A 12511-nucleotide genomic window follows, 5' to 3' on the forward strand; every position below is an offset into this window, starting at 1 on the left:
AACTACCAGTACATGCATCAAACAGGCTGGGACTGCCAAGTTTCCTGAGCCTAGTCCTTCTTTAAGATAGACATGACCAAGTCATCATCACATTAAGATTTACAGATAGGTATTCAGCAGAGGAAAGGCATAAACTATTTCACATAAAACCTTTCTCAGGCCACATGTACTGATCATGTGTTCCTTGTTACAAAATGACTTGTTTGGTCTGTAATTGTTATGTTTTAAGTGAAAATTTAAATCTAAAATTATTTTTTTTCAAAAAGATGGTTTTATAACAAAACAAGTACCTATTCCTTGATGTTCTCTTGACACAGGTTTGAATTTAATGTCACCATTCACAGCCATGGCATATGTTTCTGCCTAAACTATATTTTACCTTCTCACTTTTCAGAAAGAGATTTGTAAGTGTGCTATGCTCAGATTCAGTTTGCTCACGGACCTATATACACGTCCGTGGTTTGCTCAATGTGAAGAAACAACTCGAGATTTCCTTTGTGTTGTGTGAAATGTTTGCAGTTTTAGATCAAACATTCCTCATTGTTGGTTATTCCTTGTTTCCTACCTGTGTGATATTGTTTGTTATTTACAGTCATGTTGATTTGTTATGCTTTAGAATCAAATATATAAACAATCATTATTACGTATGCTCAACACTTGTTTTGTTGAACAGTTTAGGCTGGTGTTCGTGATCTCTGCACCTTTCTTTAATGTAATCTAGTCTTTATTTGCAGTTTTTTAAAGTATGTCAGAATCTATTTGTACACCATGGTGTTGTTACTATGGAATATATTACAAAGTGTATATACTGATATTAAACACTTGCATGATCTGAGTATGAATGGTTAATACCAAATAATTCCCCTATTTATTTTCATCATTTGAGTCAATATTTATATCATTGGCATGTTTTGTGCAAATTAAACTATTTTTGAATTTCATTGATATTTCTGTTGTTTATCATCATGTTACATCTGATTCACTGGAGGAAGAACTGGAGTGACCAGAAAAAGACCTATCAGGGCTTGCGATGAGTGAGGGTTCGAGTCCAAAATTCACCCTGATTATCATATGTGGAATGTCGGCAATATGGCCGAGCTTGTGTAAATGTCTAAAACATGCATCTCTTGGGGTTTTCCTCACATGTCTCACACAACATGATACGAAGTCGTATAACCAAATTTTGTTTATGTATTAAACTCAACGGTGCTCTCCTCTCCTCCCCTCCCCTCCCCTCCCCTCCCCTAAGTGCTTATTTATTTCTTTAGGGTAGCCTGCTGGGACTTTGTTTTAGAGTCTGTAAATCCGGAGGTGATGTCATCCAACCATAGGGAGGGGTGGGTACTAATGGCCAAAGCCATTTCGTCACGCCGAAGGCCCAGGTAGGATTCCCGACATGGGTACAATGTGCTGCTATATGGTATGGCATTGTCATTTCACATTCTTTCTGCCGTTAATTCTAGCTAATGGAACAATGACAGGATGCAAAATTTCGTCAATGTATCGCTGGCCAATCAATTGTCCATTCACAATAACCAAATTAGTTCGCCTTTCATGTGTGATACCGCCCAGCATCATGACACTGCCTCCCACATGCCAATCATGGTCAAGAATTGTTGCCCTGGCAACAATGACATTTAACATCATGAAAGCTCGCCACTACGTCGCCAACAACGTTTCCTGCCATCTGTGAATTCGGAGACAAGACCATGATTCGTCTGTAGACAATGTTTGGCACAGTTTTTTAACCGAATTTGCGCACCGAAATTGAAATTCGGTTCGAAAACTGTCGTGCTGATTTCGGTCGATTGCAGCATTTGCAAAACATGTGCACCACCAACTCGTTGTTAGCAGATATTTTCCAAATCTTTTCATGTTTTGAATCAAGGTGCTCACGTGATTTGATGCATTTCGCGATGTAAGACCTGTTTTATCACAATATAGATCGTGATTATCGATCAAATCGTCATGACTCGGCGCCACCAATTTGTGTGAAGCAAACGCAAGTGACGCGAGAGGTGGAATCTGATTGGTCGATAGGAGAGGCTTAGGAGGGACATAACTTGTAATAGCCAGTGGTGACGCTACAATCGAGCCCAGTAATTCCAGCCTAGTTCGGCAAGGGTGGAAACTGGACTTTTATAGTCAGTTAACTCCCTTGCCTCGAGAAGATGGTGTTTTGCTTAATTGCATTAGTGATTGTGAGTTTCCCTATAGTCGCACGCACGTTGTTAATGCAGGATGTGAAATGTCATTGTGATCAGATGTTGCATTCAGATGTAATGCCACGGAATTGTAAATGTACACCTCAACGATAGCTACATTCACATCGTTAGTTTTTTGTGTCAGTAATATATTTATATCTGGGAGTTATTTTCATGTAGGTGAGTTTGTTTCTTGTCATGCCTCACTCGGCAATATTCCAGTTTTAGGATTGCAGCCTGTAACTAATCAAGTCTGGATGAGGCAATCCAGTGATTGATATCATGAGCAGCAATCCACACCATCAGGGTACGATGACACACAATCAACCAAGACCACCGATCCATGAAGTCGCTGAGCATAAGTTGCCCTGCATGACAACTGAACAATAAAGGTGGATAATCAGCATGACACAACTAACTGACAGTTCTACACTTCAGGGGCGGTCGGGTAGCCTAGTGGTTAAAGCGTTCGCTCGTCACGCCGAAGACCCGGGTTCCATTCCCGACATGGGTACAATGTGTGAAGCCCATTTCTGGTGTCCACTGCCGTGATATTGCTGGAATATTGCTACAAGTGCTACTCAGTCACTCTACACTTCAATGTGGAAGATGAACTTCACACTTTCTAATAAGATATGATATCATAAACAGAACAAATGGACAGATTACTAAAAACATAACCTCATTTTATTCGTATTTGTTTTATCATATTCATATAAACATTCTAACAAATGACAAATCTGTTTGAATCATGTTTACTACAAGTATAAATGTATAAAAATATAGAACAACTGACAACTGTCAGGAAGTAATTGGTCCTCAAATCAATTACCAAATTTTGTATGAATAGGAATTTTGTCTGCAAGGCCAAGGATGGTTATGGAGACAACAAAACATATTTCATTTGTTATTTGAAAGTTGGAATAATAATTTGAACTCACAAGCTCAACACAAACAATGGATGCCCCAAGCAACTATCCATCAATCTGGCGAACGAAAGATTTTGGCAGTGTGACAGTGACAACGAACGATGTATGTTTGAATGTTTTTGTCCCAGACAAAGAAAAGACAATCTAACATGTAATATATATTCCTTAAACATGGACAATGTTATAACATGATGAACAACGTTCTAGTGAACTATATGTGGTCCCAGTATATGTAAGGTTAGGGAACGACCATTCGATGTTCTTGAGGGGGATGGGGGGTGGTTCTAGCTTCTTTTTTTAAAAACTAGTTTCTTCTAGACAATACATGTCCTAGGGGAAAAAAATTGGCCTGAGGTTTACAACAACGAAAAGGATGTTCTCCCTGGCTGACCTGAAAACAATCTATTGTTTAGTCCTCCTTCCGAGACAAACACTGCTGGTCACAAAGAGGATTGAATGCTTCGTCTCTGAAAATATATAATTTTGATAGAAACAAACAACTCTATTTTAAATTGAGATGGGAGATTCAGAACCGGTGGCAAATTTAGACTTGCTTCATTTAGAACTATAGCATTACAGTAAGACCTGGCGTAAGGGAAAATAATATGGTTCTGTGGACCGTGAGACAGACTAATCATGAAGTTGTGACTGTAGAATGGTCGGTCTCCCAACAAAAATCCCTCCTACCCCAACCCATACCCCAACCATACCACACACACCCTCCCCACTACTCCTACCAATACCCCTCCCACACCACACACACCCTCCCTCCCTCTCCCTACCAATACCCCCACCACACACACCCTCCCCACAACCCCACACACCCTCCCTCCCTCTCCCTACCAATACCCCCACCACACACACCCTCCCCACAACCCCACATCACACACACCTTCCCTCCCTCCCCCTACCAATACCCCCATCACACCCCACCACACCACACCCCATCACACACACCCTCCCCACTACCCCATCATATCACACCCCACAACCCCACATCACACACACCCTTCCCACTACCCCCATCACATCACACCAAACATCACACACACCCTCCCCACTACCCCATCACATCACACCCCACATCACAAACACCCTCCCCACTACCCCCATCACATCACACCCAACATCACACACACCCTCCCTCCCTCCCTCCCCCTACCAATACCCCCATCACACCCCACCACACACACCCCACATCACACACACCCTCCCCACTACCCCATCACACCCCACCACACACACCCCACATCACACACACCCTCCCCACTACCCCCATCACATCACACCCCACAACACACACACCCTCCCCACTACCCCCATCACATCACACCCCACATCACACACACCCTCCCCACTACCCCATCACATCACACCCCACAACCCCACATCACACACACCCTTCCCACTACCCCCATCACATCACACCCAACATCACACACACCCTCCCCACTACCCCATCACATCACAAACACCCTCCCCACTACCCCCATCACATCACACCCAACATCACACACACCCTCCCTCTCTCCCTCCCCCTACCAATACCCCCATCACACCCCACCACACACACCCCACATCACACACACCCTCCCCACTACCCCCATCACATCACACCCCACATCACACACACCCTCCCCACTACCCCATCACATCACACCCAACAACCCCACATCAAACACACCCTCCCCACTACCCCCACCACACACACCCCACATCACACACACCCTCCCCACTACCCCCATCACATCACACCCCACAACCCCACATCACACACACCCTCCCTCCCTCCCTCCCCCTACCAATACCCCCATCACACCCCACCACACCACACCCCATCACACACACTCTCCCCACTACGCCCATCACACCCCACCCCAAAACCCCACATCACACCCCCTCCCACAATGCTAAATGGTCATTCCCTGAACTGACCCACCAGCCCTTATAATAACATGCCAAATCAACATTTTCTGTTGAAAAATATATTTTTGGGAGGCATGTAAATTGGAATACATCCGATTATACCAGTCACGCGATTCCCTATGATTGATCATATATTGACTTTTAGCCAGTATATCAATATGCCCTAAATGCGTGTTCAAACTGATAATACATTGTAATAACATGAAGCTACCATCAGTGTTGGAGAGTTCAATCCTGTTGTAGAGAGTTTTACCACTTAGTTTCTAATGGTTCAACTGATTATTATGCAATGAAATGAGATCATAAAATTTAACTTCTTCAAAAAACATTTAAACTGGACTAACCAAACAGCCAAAATTTACACTACAGGCCTTTTTAATCCCAAATTAAAAAAACATACCAGTGTATGTCTGAAAAACAAGTTTGCATTGCAAGCATTGACTGACAACATGACTCAAACAGTGGGCGGACCAACGGTGAAGACATATTGACACATCGTGAGACAGAGGACATGAATGAATTAGTCTTTAAGGTTTGTACAGATCTACAAACACAAACAGGGCAGGGCTTTTTTTAACCGGTTTTCAAATATTGAAGATCATAAAATAAGAAATGTAGAAAGAAAACAAAATCTGAAAAGTATCATTTTTGTTGATCTGTTGAATGCGTTTCTGCATGTTTACAACAAACAATTAGCTCACCCCACAGATTGAAACTGCACCACTGTCAGGACAAACTAAGCTAACACTGCCTCCTGACAGCACATTCAAGACACAATAATCTTTATTTATTTTTCCCCACCTTTGTAAAATAAAATATACAAAAATGTCTGCCTAATATGATTTTTTTTTTTAAAATTTAAAGAATTTAATCTGCGAAATGTGTTATATGAGTGAAATAGAATAATACAAGTAAAATAACAACCATATAAATTGTTTTAACAATGTCTTATAGTAACTTAAATATGCCTCTCCAGCCACAGAAACTGATCTCATGTGGAGAAGGGCTGCTAAGATATTTCAGCATGGATGCATTCATCAGTACCAAACACCTCCTTAAGTAGGCATCTTCAGAGCTGTAGATAAACTGCGTATTTGCATAAAATACACATTTAATAAACTGAAATATTCAGAAAAATTTAATCCCTAGGATACCAAATATGCATCAAACAACATAAAAATGTTCATGAAATACAACAAATGTGTATATTACAACTACTGTATTCAACGTAATAAGCGCCCCGCTCTTATAAGCGCCCACAGCGATATTTGCTAATATATTGGCTAGTGAACAATCTCAATTAGCACCCCTTCCGATCAATGTACACAAGACTTATTTATTCGTGTATAATACACACTCGTGTGTTATATGCACCCTTTATAATGGGAAATTAAATCCTGGAAAAATATATATGTCGTATATAAACATTTCAGGTTGTCAGCATAAACCATGAAATTTACGAACTTTCAACTCTGTTATTTCCCCACCGAAATAACATTCCAATAAGAGCCCCCTATCTCTAATTTTGAGAGCGCCCTGGGCACTTATTACGTCGAATACGGTATTAGATAAAACAATTGTATCAGCTGATCACGAAACTCATCTACCAACAGTTACATTTGGTAAAACATGTGTGGACTACTATAAATTTAGTTTTAAATTATTTACAGGCATCATTAAGTAACAGATTTTGAAGTTATAAAATACCCAAATGTGGGTAAAAAAAATTTGTATACCCCTAAACATTGTGGATACCCACTAAAAATGAAACCCATGGGTAAAATACCCAAATAACCAAAAGCTCATCTGGAGCTCTGGCCATTTTTTATAGCCCTCAGTGTAGCACATAGCAAAGATTACACAGGTGTACAAGATATATACTAAATTGTAGAGCCATAGTTTACAGTACAGTGGAGAAATAGACAGAAAAATATTCTAGAAACTAAATAGTAATGGTATTGCATGTGTTTAAAGCATATGACAGAACAAACAACATTCTATATCTCAGAGTTGCTCACTAATACACTACATCAACTAACTACAGAGAGCAAACCTATCAACATTGTCATTCAACTTTGTAAAAATAGAATAAAATTTAAACTGAAAAAATGTGTGAAAACTCAACAGGTTTAGTATCAACAGATATATGACTCTTAAAAAGATTTTTGTGGTTTTTTAGTTTAAATTTTTCAGTTTGCAAAACAATGTAAATACAATGGTTTTTTAACAATATTTACAGTAGCATTACAATCATACACTTCCATGACCACAACTATATACAGTCTATATTTACTAATCAACACTACAACAGCTATATACAGTCTATATTCACTACTTCGACTACTACTACTACTACTACTACTACTACTACTACTACTACTACTACTACTACTACAGCGAAACCGTCAACTAATTGGATAGATAAACGGCTACAAAAGCTGAATATATGAGACCACATTATATGAACACTTAATCTCAGTTTAACTTCAAATATTTGACTAAAAAAATATGAAATAAAATTTAGAAAAAGCCAGTTAGCTCTATAACATTAGACTCATTGACTTCAATAAGTTTAAAAACATAAAACTTAAAAGTTCAGTTGAAAACTGAAAATAATTCTGATTCAAATATATACATGTGTTCTTTTAATATTAAGCACAAGAAATGAATTACATATTCAGCAGATTGTTTAAGCAGATCTGCAGAAGATAAGGAATGCCAACAACAGACAGTTCTAGAACTTGGTCGCTTGTCTACTGTCACCTTCAACAGAATGGCTTTTCCTGCCTTACACTCCATCAAATCAAAGTCATAACTACAGTGTATCTACAGAATTAATTTACATACAAACAGACACGTTCAAATAAACATGTGACATTTTAACAACTTCCTTTTCACGTTGGCACACCTTCATCGGTCTGATAGCAAATACAGTCACTACACAACTGAGCCACGAAGGCCTTGATGAAACACAGTACTCATACTACGCACACCTTGTAACACATGACAAATCATTCTAATCATAACAAGTCATCATCTATTTATCATGAAATTATCAGAATCAAATGGGGAAATAATCAATCTTGTTTGCATAGACAGAAAACAACCAAGGTTATTAATTATACATACAAATATTTTGTGTAACACAAAAATAAGATATAATCCTTTGAACAAAAAAATAAAGAGTTATGAAATACAAAGACAAATGTCTAAATACCCTTACAGAGCCACATACCCACAAATAAAAACAACAGTCTACAGTATGACTTACCCATTTTACCAGTAAGCAGTAGCATTAGTATTGTCCAAAGACTACATAATTACTTTATCTATATGCAGTCAAAGACAGTTCTGGCAAAAGCAAGATATCGTTGTGAGTCATACAAAATATATGAAAAACATGTAAAAATACTTCAAATCTTTCATGAGAAATGAAGCAATATTCAAAACCATTTTTAAAATTGTGTTAAAATTTCTGTTAAGATGAGGTAGGCTATTTCTAAGGTAGGGATTGTGACTCACCCATTCATTACTGAGGTACTTCAAGAAATAACAAATGTTCATCACGTATTCCATTCTGAACACGTCCCCCACTCCATCCAATTTGTTGCAAGTGTTGTGCATAGATTTTTAAAATTAGTTTTTCAGAGGATCTAAATGACAAAGAAATTAGAAAATGATAAATAATAATAACAATTTAACCCAAAAAAATTACAAACAAATCCTTAATTTAGACAGTTAATGTCAAGGAATATTAATTATAAATTCCACTTTTAAAGCCACAGAATAAAAATGTTGACATGAATTGTGTCTGGCTTGTCTCCCTTGGACCATAACATTGACAGCAGTTCACAGCAGAAATGATATGACATCAAGACACGAGGTAGGTTGAATGAACTTGAATCATTCATCATGAATCTTTTCTGACATTCATTAATTCTTTCTGAACTCTGCTACATACTTCAAATGCAAATCGAAAGTTCACCTTGCACTCAAATACTTTTTCTTCTTAAACTCTAGACAACAATAATGGAATTTGTGAAGTGTATATTTCATAATTTTCACTGTCATTATAAACCAAAGCATTCTATATAGCACAGAATATATTCATTGATGGAAAAGCATTGCTAGTTCTAAAGCATGATTGACATGAATAAAACAGAGAAAAAACTTTCACACAGACAAGGCCACAATGAATTAATTTCTTGTTTGTTGAACAGCGACCCCATATCCATTGTTCAGAGGCTAGTGGGTGAGTTTATGAGGGGAGATTACTCTCATTAACCACAAAATTACCTCCCTTTGCCTAATTTATTCCAACCAAACTCTCATGCAAGTTTTCATGGGCATTTGTAAAGGACCGACCCCAAGGGAACAAACAAGTAATCAGTTCTATAGCAAGTAATCATATTCATCATAGCCAGAACACACACAATGTATTATAGGAGGGTTAAATGTTCCATCCAATATCAGTCAACATCAGCACTGATCACACAAAACGTAATAATGACATTAGTAACATCTGTGATTAATGCATGTCTGCTTCAGCAGCTAAATGATACAACCAATTCACTCACACAATGTTGGAGTTTAGGGGCCGGTCATTTATTACAAGTGGGGTAAATGAATCAATGGAGGGTCACCAAGAATATGAGTCTCTAAAGGAAGGTCATATAAAAAACTACATATATTTGAGGAAGGTCATGATAAAAATGTACAAGGACATGGGAGGGAGGTTCATCCGAACACATGACAACCATTAGGGGAGGGTCAATATTTTCAGTTATTGCATCAAAAACCTCTCACCCACATCCCATTCTGTAATAATGACCGGTCCCTCAGTTCACTAAAAATTGTCTACACTCTCTAACATACTGCAAGATGTTGTAGGTGGTCACATGCATAGTTTTGACACATTTGTGAACACAAGTGGCAATGGCTAACCTTTTAGTTCCTGATGAGCACCACTGTTTTCTGGTTAGGCGTAACTATGGTAATAATAAAGTAATAAATGCTGCCAATTCAGGCAAAAAATGCATATTATATGTAAAAACACATCCATGCTTAAAATATGGGTATAACTAAAACGTTATATCAAATATTGGCATTGCAATCATAGAATGAAGCCTTGGACAATACGTTGTGTTTCTTATTAAGTGTTCTGTTGACATTAGTCAAACATATTTAAGAGTTATCTCCCCTTGCAATGGTTACATCAAGCTCCTCACAGGGTAACCAAGGTGTCACATGCTAAAATGCAGCTTGCAGTTACATCACCATGTAAGTTGCCTTCAAACCAGAGTTACATGAAACACTGATGAATTAAATGAACTTGTCGTATACACTATAAGAAATTCCTTTCCAATGAGATGTCCATGAGATGACTGCAATATGTCAATTACAAGTTGAAATTTGCAATGGTTGAAATTAATATTCCACTTGACTCTGGTAGTTTTGATCGACAGAAACAATGAAGAACTTGTATTATCACCGGCCCTAAGTTAGTTATTTACACATAGCTTTTAGTCAGCACATATTTATAAGTTTATATCTACACCAAACTATAAGAGCTACCCCCTTCACTCTCCAACAAATTCCCAAGTCAAGGTCGTAGTTAACTTTTTTTTGACAGGGGGGGCAAATATTTGTACAAGTATCACTTGTCCCCAACTTGTATTTTCATGATTCAAATAAAACTGTTTTCTATAAAAAAATCCACAGGGCAACTGCCCCCCCCCTGACACCCAGCTGGCTACGGCACTGCAAGTGATATACTGAACCGAAGAACAGTGGGTCTGTTAGGCTTGACATGTTGAAAATTATTTGGAAGGTAAATCGAAGCTCAGAGAACTTTTGAAGAGTGGTGCAAGTTACTATACCTGTTGCAATAGTTTTGTACTAATGTTTTCAACAATTGCAAAAGTAACTGTGCACCAATTGTCCCCCCTAGCATTTACCCACCATTCAGAGATGAATTGAATCTATCTGTTAGAAACACAACATTATTCAGGCCATGTTCGATGTAAAATACTGGCAAGTCGCAAGTGAGACATATGTCATGATCAATTATCAACAACCAATCTATTCTCTGAGCAAACAGGGTTATATTTCTGTCTCCCTAGACCTGTTTCATGAAGAAACTGTAGCACAATGATGGTGAGAACTATTTCACTTTACAAACACTTCCAATGGCTGCTGTACTGAGATCGTATTGTGAAATGGCCCAAAGCAGGGAGGCTACATTTGGAGATGATTATATTTCACAGAGACACACGATGTATGGATTTCTGCCTTAGTATTCTTTAAAGACAACCAAAACTCCAGATAACCTGCATATTTAGATTGAATAAGCATACTTAATCATTATTACCCAGTTTATTTGAAGTTTCTTGTGTACATATATACATGGAAAACCCAGGAGTATAACAACACTCTGTGCACCGACCGATTACCAAATGTATCCTTTAATCCTTTAATCCTTTACTGATGGAATGCACTACATGACCTACAGGCCACACTTTTTTTAATTTTATGTTTCATGGATATATTCCAGCTTTTCCACACAAGGTAGGTCGAAATAAAAATAAATAGCTGTGTCAGTCATTTATTCATTTGTATGAAAGTCATTCTGCCGTGGAGTTAAAACTGCAGCTGTCTTCTTGAATCACTGATTGTGATGTTAACATGAAATTTATATATAACATTTTATATTGTATAAGAGGATCTATATCACAAGCAGGAAACATAATAAAAATTAATATTTTTACGTTTAATTCATTTCTTTTCCAGCTACTTTTCAGTGCTGGGCCCATGAACAGCATTATGAGAAGAATTATTTCTAAGAAATGTCCATTAGTCAGGAACCAAGGACCCAAGGAGTAAAATGTACAACATTTTGAGGACTTGCCCAATATGTAACCAAGTTGTCCTCCATAGATCGTGACTCTGTGAACTAACTGCCTGCTTTTGTTTCTCAAAAAGTTTGTGAAAGGTATTGTAGGTAATAATGCTTTCTGCAGCAGGGCTATTATTTTCAAACTTAATTTAACTTATTTGTATATTTCAAAAGGCTTACTGACTTACAAGCTGATAATGCTTCATGTCAATATAGTTTGGTTTCATTCTTTTTCTTGCATCAATATCTAAACAACCTGTGATTTTGTACGTATTTATTTCACAGCAAGACATACACCAACATGACAAGACTCAAAGGCCATAGAAACTCCTCAATTCTTAAAAGAAAAATATTTAAAATTCCCATCTCTTTAATTCTCTAATGGTATGGATGTTCCCAAGATCTAGACATCACAAGAATACTAACACCATACAGGACACACGTTGTCATCGTCAGTACTGCACGGGTTTATACTAGGTTCGCCATCACTCCTGAATACATACAGACGTTTAGAAGTGTAGTTCCTGTTTTAACCAACAGATAAAGTCAAAGACAGT

Source organism: Haliotis cracherodii, unplaced genomic scaffold, assembly GCF_022045235.1.
Source record: "Haliotis cracherodii isolate W230 unplaced genomic scaffold, xgHalCrac1.p SCAF_6, whole genome shotgun sequence".
NCBI lineage: Eukaryota > Metazoa > Mollusca > Gastropoda > Lepetellida > Haliotidae > Haliotis > Haliotis cracherodii.